Below are 12,129 nucleotides of genomic sequence, written 5' to 3'. Positions count from 1 at the left end.
TTACTACCCATCACCAGCCTATTCCATTCCCCCACCCCCCTCCCCTCTGAAGTCCTCAGTTTGTTTCTCATAGTCCATAGTCTCTCATGTTTCATTCCCCCTTCTGATTACCCCCCCTTTCTTTATCCCTTTCTTCCCCTATACCAGCTTTCTTTAGAATATGTTTTTCCATATCTTACTTTCAATCTGATTCTTTATGCTTTATTAGGTATGCCTCTTACAAACTGCATAAAGCTGAATTCTTTTATATTCAATCTGATAATGTTCCAGTCATCTATTACTAAATAAAATACTACCCCCAAACTTAGCGGTAAACAATCATCATTTTATTTTTCTTACGATTTTGTGGGACACCAATTCTATCAGGGCATAGCAGAAATAGCAGGTCTCTGATCCACAATGTCTGGGACCTCAGATAGGATGACTTGAATAGATGAAGATGGCTAGGATGTCTCAACAGGAGCTATTTGTCTGTGACCCCAGTTCTTCTCCAGGTGCTGCTGGCAAGGGCTGGACTGTCCAACATGCTTCCTTCACTCACTCACATGGCTGACAGTTAGTTGATGCTATTTGTTGGTAGCTCACTGGGGCTATCAACCAGTGCCTACACGTGGAGAGGTCCATCTGGCTTGGGCTTCTTACAGCATGGTGGCTGGGTTCTGAGTGTGACTATTCCAAAAGGCATAGGCAGAAGCTGCAAGGCTTCTTATAACCTAGCCTCACAAGTCTTAGAAAGTGGCATTCAATTGGACAAGCAAGTCACTAAAGTCAGCCTAGATTCAAAGGGAGGAGAGCAATAGACTCCACCTCTGAATGGCAAGGAAGAAATTAACAATGGCCACTTTGTTGAAAAGCTACCACATAACCACCCTCTGGCCCCAACAAGTCCTCCCACATGCAAAACACACTCACCCTCTTCTAAGACCTTCAAAAGTCTCATCTCATAATGGCATCAGCTTGATGTCCAGAATCTTGATTATCTAATTCAGGTCCAGGTGAGATTGAGGCTCCTCAGATGCAGTTCCTCAGGTACAGCTACTGGAGTATAGTTCCTCTTGATCTGAATAAAGAAACAAATTATCTGCTCCCACACACCCAACACACAAATGTACAACAGTGAGACTGACTCAGGATAACCACAATTACACTCTCATTCAAAATATGAGGAAGAAGGGGAAGGAACAAGAAACACATAGCAGTTACTGGTCCATAGCAATTCTGAAATTTAATCAGACACAAGTCACCAGTTCCTTGATCACAGCTCAATCCTATTCCCTGAGAGTGATTCTCCAAAACTCTCGGCTCCACCTCTGAGTCATCCTTCCTTTCACAGAGATGGTTAATGTTTGCAATGGAGTAGCCTTCTCAACTAATTTCTGCTTGTAGATGATTAGAAGTCCAGAGGTTTATTTTCTGTTTTTACTGTCACTGTTCCTTTTTAATCCAAGCTGAAGCTGCTTCTGTTAGTACAATTTGTTTAAAAACCTCGTAGATCTCCTATGACTCTTACTGGAGTCCACTCCAAGAGACACAGCCATACCAACCTTCTCTATCTTAAGTCCTGTGTTCTGAGGCTACAGTAAGAAAACATCCTTAGGATCCGCAGAAGCCCTATTATTTAACAGAGAAGGCGTAAGAGGTATTTTCCTTTAAGATCTTTGGACATCTTTTTATCTAGCTAAAACATTCTATGAGGCACTGCCTTATATCTTTCTGAAGTCTTAACAAAGGGATTTATATTTGTACCCTTGAGATCTTTACTCTGAGGCCATGTTTTATTGGTAGAATCTTGAATTTTACCTTTGCTCTGAAGCCATTTCTTTAAGTCATTGGCCATTTAGAGCAACTGGAGATGAGAAAAAGTTTTATTTTAAAACATGACAGATCCTGGCTCAGAAACATTTCCCCTATAAGTTCTCCTTAAAAAAGGAATATCGTTCATTTTTTACCTCATTCATCTTTATATAAGCAGTTAGAAGCAGTTAGGTAACACTTGCCAACATTCTGCCTAGAAATCTCTTTGGATAAGTTCAATTCATTGGATACATTTTCTATCTTCCACGTTCCCACATTTGACAATGCTAACAAACCTTGTACCATTATATAACAATGATTCCCTGTTATCTAGCCTCCAATAATACTTCTCTCACTGTGTTTCAAGACTTGACTAAGAGTCTCCTCAAGGTCCCTGCAGCTTCTACTCACCACCAAGTTCCAAAGACAATCTAAAATTTAGGTTATAGATGCACCTCACTTCCAGGTACCAAATTCTTTTTCAATTATCTATTGCTACAAACAAAATACTCCAAAACTTAATGTTGTAAAAGTACAATCATCTTATTATGCTCATAATTCTGAGGGTCAAGAATTCAGACAGGGTATAGGGGATAGTCTGTGTCTGCTCCATGACATCTAGGGCTTTAGGCAGAGTGGCTCTAATGGCTGAAGATGGCTAGACTGGGTCCATATGCCTGGGGCCTGGGTTTTTCTCCATATGATGTCTGCTGGGACTGGAATGTTCAAGATGACTTCTTCACTCACTCACATGGCTGGCAGTTGATGCTGGTTGCTGGCTGGGAGCTCAGCTGGGCCTCTCCATCTGGCTTGTGCTTCCTACAGCATAGCAGCTGGGTTCCCAGACTGTGTTCCATGGGAGAGCATTCCAAAAAACCAATGTTCAAAGATAGATGGAAGCTGCAAAAGCGTCTCATGACCTAGCCTTAAAAGTCCCCAAATGTCACTTCCAGTACCTTCTATTGGTCAAACAAGTCACTAAAGCCAGCCCAGATTCAAGATGAGTGGAGGAATAAACTTGACCTTTAGAAGGGAGGATAGCTTACATGTAAAGGAAATGAACTAATATCAGCCATCTTGGAAACACGCTATAAAAGACAATCTGTCTTTTAAGTGGTAAGTGTAATTCACCTACTTTAGCATGATTACTGATGCATTTGAATTAATTTCTGTCATCTTTTACTATGCCTTCTATTTATCCTTTCTTTTCTATATTACATTTTCCTTTCCTGCTTTCTATTAGATTGAGCAAGTACACGAATCATAAACTCAATGAATTATCACAAAGTGAAACAACCATGTAACTACCACCCAGGTCAAGAAATCCAGCACTCTAGAAACCTCCTTCATCCTTCCTCCCAATCACTGTCCTTTCCCTCATTATCAAGACTTTTAACACCATATGTTAGGGTTTATAGCTTTAAATAAATGAAATCACACAGTACATATTCTTTTGTGTTTGGTCTCCTTCATTCAGCATTATCTTTATTAGACCATGATCTTGTGCACAGCAACAATTTATTCATTTCCATTACGTTATAGTATCCCATTGTATGAATATGCCACAATTTATCCATTCTATCATTGATGTTGTCCACTGAGTTAAAAATTTCAATGAATGTATTTTTTAAAGTTCTACTTAAAAAAAAATCTTTAGAGCACTTTTGGTTGTGGGAATCCTGTATGGCCTATATTGAAGATATTTCCATAGAGAAGTTTTGCATTTGCTTCAGCCTGATGCCATGTGACTGTCACTGATTCAGGACTACATTATACATTAATTTCTCAGCTTGGGTTTTCTAAACTGCAGAGAAAGAGGGACATTCTAAACCCAAATTACAGAAGAATAAGCCCATGGTAACAAATTTTCAGAAAAAACTTTTTTACCTAAAACTCATATTACAGTGTGGACAAACTCATACAGTGTGTGACATCACATCGCTAGCCAAATATTTTTCTAGATCATCTTTTCAATGGTGTGACAACATTTTGAGGAACCTAGCATTATGAAGGGAGGCAGGAAAGTCTCCTGTTCCTGTATGGCTGTTAAAACTGAAGCCTCTTCATTACCCAGGGCCAGCCATAGTTTTAACTTATGTACTCACCACTTTAGTTTTTAATTCGCCCTTCATTTTTGCCCTTGACGATTTTCCTTACTTTTTGTTTTTACAAGCTCAGTTAAAATAATGTTTGTTATATTTTGTCTGGCAATTGTAGGAATCTCAAATGTACTTTTCACCTTTTGTCAAATGTAAAGCATATGACTGGAAAAAAAAATCCAAAAAAAACCATAGGTAGCAAAACTCAAAAAGAGAAGAAAAAAAAAAAAAAGAAAGAAAGAAAAATCTTCTGCCTTTTATCACACATAGGAGATAGCACTCATAGATCCAAGGTTATTTGCACTAATTAGATTGTAACTAAAGGAATGTATATACTCTATCATCCTTTCTGAATCTCTTTGTGCTCTGGGCAGGAAGAACACAATAGAGAAGACACCAATCAAGCAGGTATACCAAGGCAGTTCTAAACACAACAGGAAGGCAGAATCCTTCAATCAGGGTGACCCAGATTATACAATGAGGAAAGATCTAAAGGAACTGAGAAATGAAGTATTAACATAAACCTAACAGTTTTGGGGCATTTGGCTGGCTCAGTTGGTACAGCATGCAACTCTTGATCTCAGGGTTGAGTTTGAACCCCATGTTGGGTGTAGAGATTACTTAAATATAAAAAGGATAAAAAAAAAAAAAGATAAACCTAACAATTCCCTAAAGGACTTCATTTTCTATTCAGTAAACTTTTGTCCTCTCTCCTACAAAGTACTATGTAACTACATAAATCTGAGGGAATAAAAACCTTTCCATCAGTAGTATAAGTATAAACACTGTTCAGCTAAAAAGTAGTTAGGGGAGAAAATAGAAATAAGAAACAGTAAATGAAATTCAGACACTGGGACAACATCAACAAAGCATATCTTTTAATGTCCATAAAAAACATGAAATACTACAAATTATTTGATATACATTATGTACAAAGTATTATATTAAATGATAGGACAAATATGAAAGTAAGAATATGAAGTAAGAATCAAGCAAATTTGTCAGGCAAGATAGAGCTATAAATACTATAAACTTTCAAGTGACTTTTAAAAATATGAAACACAAAAATTATAAATTTATTTAGGAAGGGAAACACTTTAAAAGTCAAGAGGTATATAAGTATAGTATGATCCCATTTATATGAAATGTCCAGAACAGGCAAATTCTATAGAGACAGAACAGCTTAGTGATTGCCCAGAGGTGGTGAGGGTGGAAAGGAGTGGGAGGAGTAGGGGAATGATTACTACAGGATCCTCTTTGGGATGCTGAAAATGTTCTACAATAAGATTAGATTATGGCGATGGTCACACAACTCTATAAACATAAAAGAAACACTGAATTGTATACCTTAAATGAGTGAACTTCACAGTAAGAAATTATATCTCAATAAAGCTATTTTAAAAAGTCAAGAGGTCTATTTATTTTCAAAGAGCTAGGACATTCTAGAAACTCAACCCACCAAGCAATCTTCAAGATATTTTTCTTGGTTTCAACAAAGGAAAGACTGAGCCCAGCATTGGCGCAGTCTCCAAAAAAGCATAAACCCTGCTAAAACTCCCTACTGCCTCCTTCTAAAAAGGTATAGCTTTTTAATACTTACATCTTTCTACCTCATTATATCACAGTACTCTGTCAAACTGAACTTCTTTAGGGTCTACAATAAAAATGAGTTAAGGGTCTATGATAAAAATGAATAATAAAAACAAGATCCTAAAGATAGCACAGGGATTTAAGTTATCCCACAAATGCTAAAATGCAGACTTGGAAATTACTTAGTTTAAATTAGATTAGAACTGGGGCGCCTGGGTGGCACAGCGGTTAAGCGTCTGCCTTCAGCTCAGGGCGTGATCCCGGCGTTATGGGATCGAGCCCCACATCAGGCTCCTCCGCTGGGAGCCTGCTTCTTCCTCTCCCACTCCCCCTGCTTGTGTTCCCTCTCTTGCTGGCTGTCTCTATCTCTGTCAAATAAATAAATAAAATCTTTAAAAAAAAATAAATAAATTAGATTAGAACTAAGAGGGGACACCTGGCTGGCTCAGTAGGTTAAACATCTGCCTTTGGTTCAGGTCATGACCCCAGGGTCCTGGGATTGAGTCCCTGGTCAGGCTCCTTGCTCAGTGGGGAGCCTGCTTCTGCCTCTGCCTCTGCCCCTCTCCCTGCTTGTGTGCTCTCTCTCTCTCTGACAAATAAATAAAATCTTAAATAAATAAGAACTAAGAGTAAAAGGGGAGTGATCAAAATAGCAAGTTTGTCTAAAAACTCTTGAAAAGTTATTTCTCACTTTCATCTCTGTCTCTCTAGATATCGCCCCTCATCAATTTTTTCTTAAAACAGATAATCTGACATTTTCAATGCTTTTACTCTCATGTTACAGGGACTATGAAATAAACAGGAGTTAGTACTACCATTCATCCAACCATACAAGACTAGAAACTCATCCTCCTCTCTTGTCACACAGAGCATCCACCCCAACACACAAATGTCACCAAATTCCATCAAATCTACCATCTTAATATCTCTCTAATTAGATTTCCTGTATTTCCTGTCACAGGAAAGACCTTTATCCTCTCTTACTTAGGTAACTACAACAGCCTGTTTTCTTTGCCTTCAATACTACCCTCACCCCTGGGGTGCCCAGGTTCAGTCAGTTAAGCGTCTGTCTTCAGCTCAGGTCATGATACCAAGGTTCTGGAATCGAGCCCCATGTCGGGCTCCCTGCTCAGTGGGGAGCCTGCTTCTCCCTCTCTCTCTGCAGCTCCCCCTGCTTCTGCTCTCTGTCAAATAAATAAATAAAATCTTAAAAAAAATACTACCCTCACCCCCACCTCCAATATATTATCCACACTAATATCCAAATCTAATAAGGCTAAGGTAAACTCAATAAACTGGACAGCATGCATGTACACACACACACACACCCTCTCTTTCTTACCTTAAATTGATATTTTCTGCTCAGGTTATTTTATAATCCATTTTTTGTTTTCACTTAAAACATAATGATCATTTAAAAAAAAACCATAATGATCAATTCCCCTTTTCTTTAAGTATATTTGTACAACATAATTTCTGATGGCTGCATATTATTGCATTTTATGGACATACTATATTTTATTATTTCTTCATAACATAATATACTCATGCTGCATTAGTAAACAAAAAAGTTTCTCTTCAATGTTTTATCTTTCCTTTAAAACCTATTTATCTCTAAAATTATAACTACAGGGACACCTGGGTGACGCAGTCAGTTAACCATCTGACTCTTGGTTTTGGCTAAGGTCATGATCTCAGGGTTGTCAAGCTCTGTGCTGGGCTCCATGCTCTGCTTAAGACTCTCTCCCTCTCCCTGTGGTCCTCCCCACTGCATGCTCTCTCTCTCAAATAAATCTTTAAAAAATTAAATTATCTTTATTAATATAAAATCATCTTTGTTTCATCTTTTATGGTATTTATTACATTCTAATTTGAATGTTACTATATGATTTATTAATTCTACTCTATTAAAACCTTCTGCGTATATTTATTCTATTTTATTCAAGCTGTGGATGCCTCTTCCACCACCACTTCTACCTCAGCATCTAGCTCAGTATCATTATTAAATTAGATACTCAATGATACGAGTGATTTATCCAGATAAGGTTACTCTGATAAAAATATTATGTCTATTATGCTACCTAAACCTCTCTGAGATGACACTTTAGTTCAGGGCTCTTCCCAGGTACGATTCTTCAGCATTTCCTTTGATTCTGTAAGTTACTCTTATTATCCTTATACTATCCTCCTTCCCCTACCCACTCTTTTTTTGCTTAAGTCAACTTGCAACCAAAGAAAGCCTAAATGATAAAGGCTGGAACACTTTGTAATTGCTCAACAGACATTTGTTGAACAAAATAGTGAATGAATGTCCTGAAAGTCGGTTAAATGTATACTGAGAAGGAAGAAATGGATACAGACAAGAAACAGGAATATTACTGCAACTGGAAGATACTAACTACACAGACAGTAGGTCGCTATATCAAAACAACTATCTTCATTTTGGACAGCTTTTCCCCTATTAACTCTCATCCCAAAAGCTGTTCTCACCAAAGGCTTTGACAAAGTCATCTTTAACTCCTCTTTCTTTCAAACATTAGTTGAATTTATTAGCATATCCAGTTTGCTCTACTTTCAAAATATATGCAGAATCTAACCACTTCTCCCATCTTCACTGCTATTATCTGATCCAAACTATCACCATCGCTCATCTGGGCATTGCAGTAACCTCCCAACTGGTCGTCTGACTACCACCCCTGACCCCTTCAGTGTATTCTCAACCTTGCGGTCAGAATGATCTTGTTAAAACTTATATCAGATCATGCCACTCTGCTTGAAACTTTCCAATTGTTTCCTATCTCATTTAGAACAAAAGCCAAAGCCCAAAATCTTTAATACAACTAATTAAGACCATGTATGATATGCCTCCCTGTTACCTTCTGGCCCCATCCACACAACTCTCCATCTCTACTCTACTCTAGCTACACTGGCTTCCTTCCTATTCCTTAAAATCACCTGGTATACCGGCCCCTTAGAACCTCTGAACTTGCCATACTCTCTGCCAGAACACCATTTCCTCACTCTTACATAAAGCAACTCCATTAAGGTCATGCCATTCAATTATGTCATTTCTTCCTCTCCTAGCTACTGCCATCTACTAAATTTGCTTCTCTCAGATTCTAGTCATCCTAAATTCCACCATTAACCTGGGTTTAGCAGAGGAAAGGTAAGTAGAAATTGTTGGGTGGGGCTTCTGGGAAGCGCCCCCTCCAGCTTTTTTTGGCCGTTTGCTCTTCCTCTTTCTTGACGGTTATAATACAGGACTAATGCTTTGAGCTCCAGCAGTCATCTTGAACCATGAAAGGATGGAAGCAACATACTAAGAATGACAGAGCAAAATGACAGGAATCTGGGTCCCTAATCTTTGTGAAGTAACCATACCGACCTTGTAATACTTATTATCTCTGCATTTCTTTGTAAATACAATACATACATTCTGAAGGTTACAGGTGAGTAGAATTAATAAATCATGCATATAACTTAGAATGTAATACGTACCATAATACTATAAAAGATGTAAAACAATGATTTTACATGAACAAAGATAGTGTATTTTATGAGAAAATAAACCCAGGTGCATATAAACCATTGTTATTGATGGTTACTGTCAAATGCAGCAGAATCTAATTCCAAGTATAGTTTTTCCAGTGCACGTTGCCCAAGGTTCCGTTAATAAGGAAGCAATGAAAACTGGATATTGAGTAGACAACTAGAAGCTCTGCAATACTGGGTGAATTCAACAATGCATGTGGGTGGCCCACGAAGATATGGCCCATGAAGATATGGCCTTCATTTTATCTCTAATCTCTAATGATGTCCTCCTTCCTTCTATCTCAGTTAACCACTACCAAGGCTGCACCCCAGATTTTATTATCACCAGAAACCATTCCATCTCCAAAAGAGCTTATTTGGGTAATTTGCTCTCTCACCTCTCCTTTTAGCTTGCTTGTTCAGTTACTCCTACTATGATCTCACACTGACTTTACCTCACTGATTCTTTTACTTGCAATCTCTTGGCCAACTCTTTTATTCCTTTTCCTTCTCATCCATGATTTCTTACCCTTATATCTCATAAACCACCACTGTAGTAACTCTTTACATCCTCTGAGCCCCATAACAGTATATCCAATTTGTCTACTAGTCATCCCCATTTAGATGTTCCACAGACATCTCAAATTTAACATGTCTAAAATTAAAGTATCTTCTCCCACCAGTATTTTACCTCCTATGTTGGTGAATGGCACCACCATCCACCCAAATGTCCTAACTGGCCCTAAGTGTCTTTCCTCTCTTTTACTCCTCCCTACAATAACCAGAACCTGATTCTATCTCTAGGGCGACTCTAAAAAACTTCAGCTTCATTTTTCCAGTCCCACCATTAGGGCCCTAGTTTGTGCTTTCATATCTGAAACAGATTACTAACCATCCTTTCTGCATACGGTACTAATTGCTTCTACTCTAATTCTCCCCATTCTCCATACAGCATCTAAAGTAATCTAAAATAAAATTCCAATCATGGCACTCTCCTATTAGCTCCCAAATACCAAGGAAAGTTTCGGGAACCTGGGCAGCCCCAGACAGTGCAGAAACTAAAGCTGCCAGGACATTTTCAGGTCTCCCATTTCTTTGCACACTACTAGCTTCATTCCCTCAGGTTACTTTAAATCACTGGGAACATGGCTATCAGCAGCTCCAGGTAATCCTGGAAAGGAAAGAAACAGAATTTGATGCATGTAAATAGATACCATTATTATTCAAAATATTCATTCCCCCTCCTTGGTAGAGGATTAGACATTCCTGCTCAGTTGATGTCGGGCTTGGCCATATGACTTCCTATAGCCAAAGAAATAAGAGGAAATTACACATTTTACTTCTGAACAGAAGCTTTTAGAGTAGGGTCTCATTTCCCTCTACCACAAGGTTAATGTCTCAGACAAGAGCTGCATCTCTTGCCTGGGTCCTGGAAATGGGCCACATAATAAATATGCAGCACTGGCAAAAAATAAACCCTGGTTATTATAAACCACTAAAATTGGGGGATTGTTTGTTACCACAACATAACCTAGCCTAAACTGACTTATATATCATAAAAGAGGACTCTGACTACCCTGGTTTTGATCACATCTCTTGCTTAAAACCCTTCAGTGACACACATGTGTCACTAACATAGTATAAAGGCTCTTTCTGATACAGTCCTGCTTGTCTCTACAGCCTCGTTTTCTGGGATTCCCCTTCATATTCCATATTGCAACCATACTGGATTATTTTAAGATTTCTCAATCATGTTGGCCCTTCCATAGATTTATTTACACATACTGTTTTTCATAAAAGTAATGTTATTCCTCCAGTCCCATCCCAATCCACCCAAAATTTCTATACTCCCTTTAAGGATCCACTTAAACAGAGCTTCCCCTGTGAAGGTTCACATAAACCTGCCTCCTTAAACACACTGGCTGCTTCACCACAGGATTTTAAACATCCTCTATCAGCCATTATCTTGCTATTTATATAAATGTGTATCTCTTCAACTACACTGTGGCTTCCTTAAGAGAAAAGACTATGCCTTACTCATCTCTGGAGTCCAAGAATCTAATGCAGTGCTTGGCACATAATAGAGGATCAATATAAGCTTACACAGTGCTAATAGTCTTTCTCCAGCAAAGCTGGATACAAAAAGATGAGACAGGCCCTTGCATCGTGTTAAAAGATAATATAAAAAATCTAACCTATTCCACTCTTACTTTTTGCTTCTATATTTGTCAAGAATAATCTTCCAGATTGGAAAGAGCAGAACATATAAGCCTGAGACAGAATAAAAGATAATAAAAGAGCATCCAGTAGCTTTTTAATACATTCAAATCTCTAGAATCAGATAAATTGTAGCCTAAAACATTGAGATCTCCATGATATTTCATGGAAAACAGAAGCTAGAAGACTGGAAAATAAGAAAATTTTATTTCAATTTTCTCAATTTTAAAGGAAAAAAAGAGACAGACTAAATTCTTGGAACTACAGATTAAGAGTTTAACAAGGATTCCCAGCAAAATTCTATGTCAGCTTATGGCAGGGTAGGGAAGGGGTACAGAGAGCACCAGAAGCCAGAATGGGTTCAATAAGAAAAAAATCATGCTGACCTACTTTTACTTTCAGCAAAATTATTAGACTGAGAGATCAGACAAACAACAGAGTAGGTCAAATACATCTTACTGAAATCACAATAAGATTTCCTATACTAGACAGGTAATAGATTTAAAATTGGTTAAACAACCATCCTCAGATTATTAATCAATAGCTTAATCAATCAGGATGGAAGGCTCTGATGTTATCACAGGGCTTACTTTGACAGATGTTTATCAACACCCTGAAGATTTAAAAGGTAGCTTATACATTTTGCTAGTGATACAAATCTGGGACAATTAGATAAGGCCATGAAAGATATAATCAAAAAAATAAAAAATATCTGAACAGGTAGAACAATGGACTTAAAATACAAAATGAAATTTATCAAGGATGAATGGTAAATGCAGTTATATAAAAAGTATTCTACTGGTAAGAAATCAATTTTAACATTAGTTGATGATTAGTTGAGAATTTAGTTGTGTTAAATAACAAAAATTCAACTGAGTCAATTTAAAGATCAAATTGG

General features: G+C 37.8%; 1 protein-coding gene across 3 annotated transcripts in view; it reads right to left on the bottom strand.

Moving 5' to 3' along the window:
- Positions 1–12,129, bottom strand: part of AHCYL2 (adenosylhomocysteinase like 2) — a 160,661-nt gene that overhangs the window by 118,879 nt on the left and 29,653 nt on the right. The window contains exon 2 of one of the 3 annotated variants that reach the window (XM_048212928.2): positions 913–1,060. The exons of the other annotated variants lie outside the window; for them this stretch is intronic. The gene's annotated coding sequence lies outside the window, so the exon portion shown is untranslated. The remainder of the gene's footprint in view (positions 1–912; positions 1,061–12,129) is intronic. 3 annotated transcript variants of the gene reach the window in all.

The sequence above is a fragment of the Ursus arctos genome, unplaced genomic scaffold (assembly GCF_023065955.2).
Source record: "Ursus arctos isolate Adak ecotype North America unplaced genomic scaffold, UrsArc2.0 scaffold_3, whole genome shotgun sequence".
Taxonomy (NCBI): domain Eukaryota; kingdom Metazoa; phylum Chordata; class Mammalia; order Carnivora; family Ursidae; genus Ursus; species Ursus arctos.
This window is presented reverse-complemented; position numbering and strand designations above follow the sequence as displayed.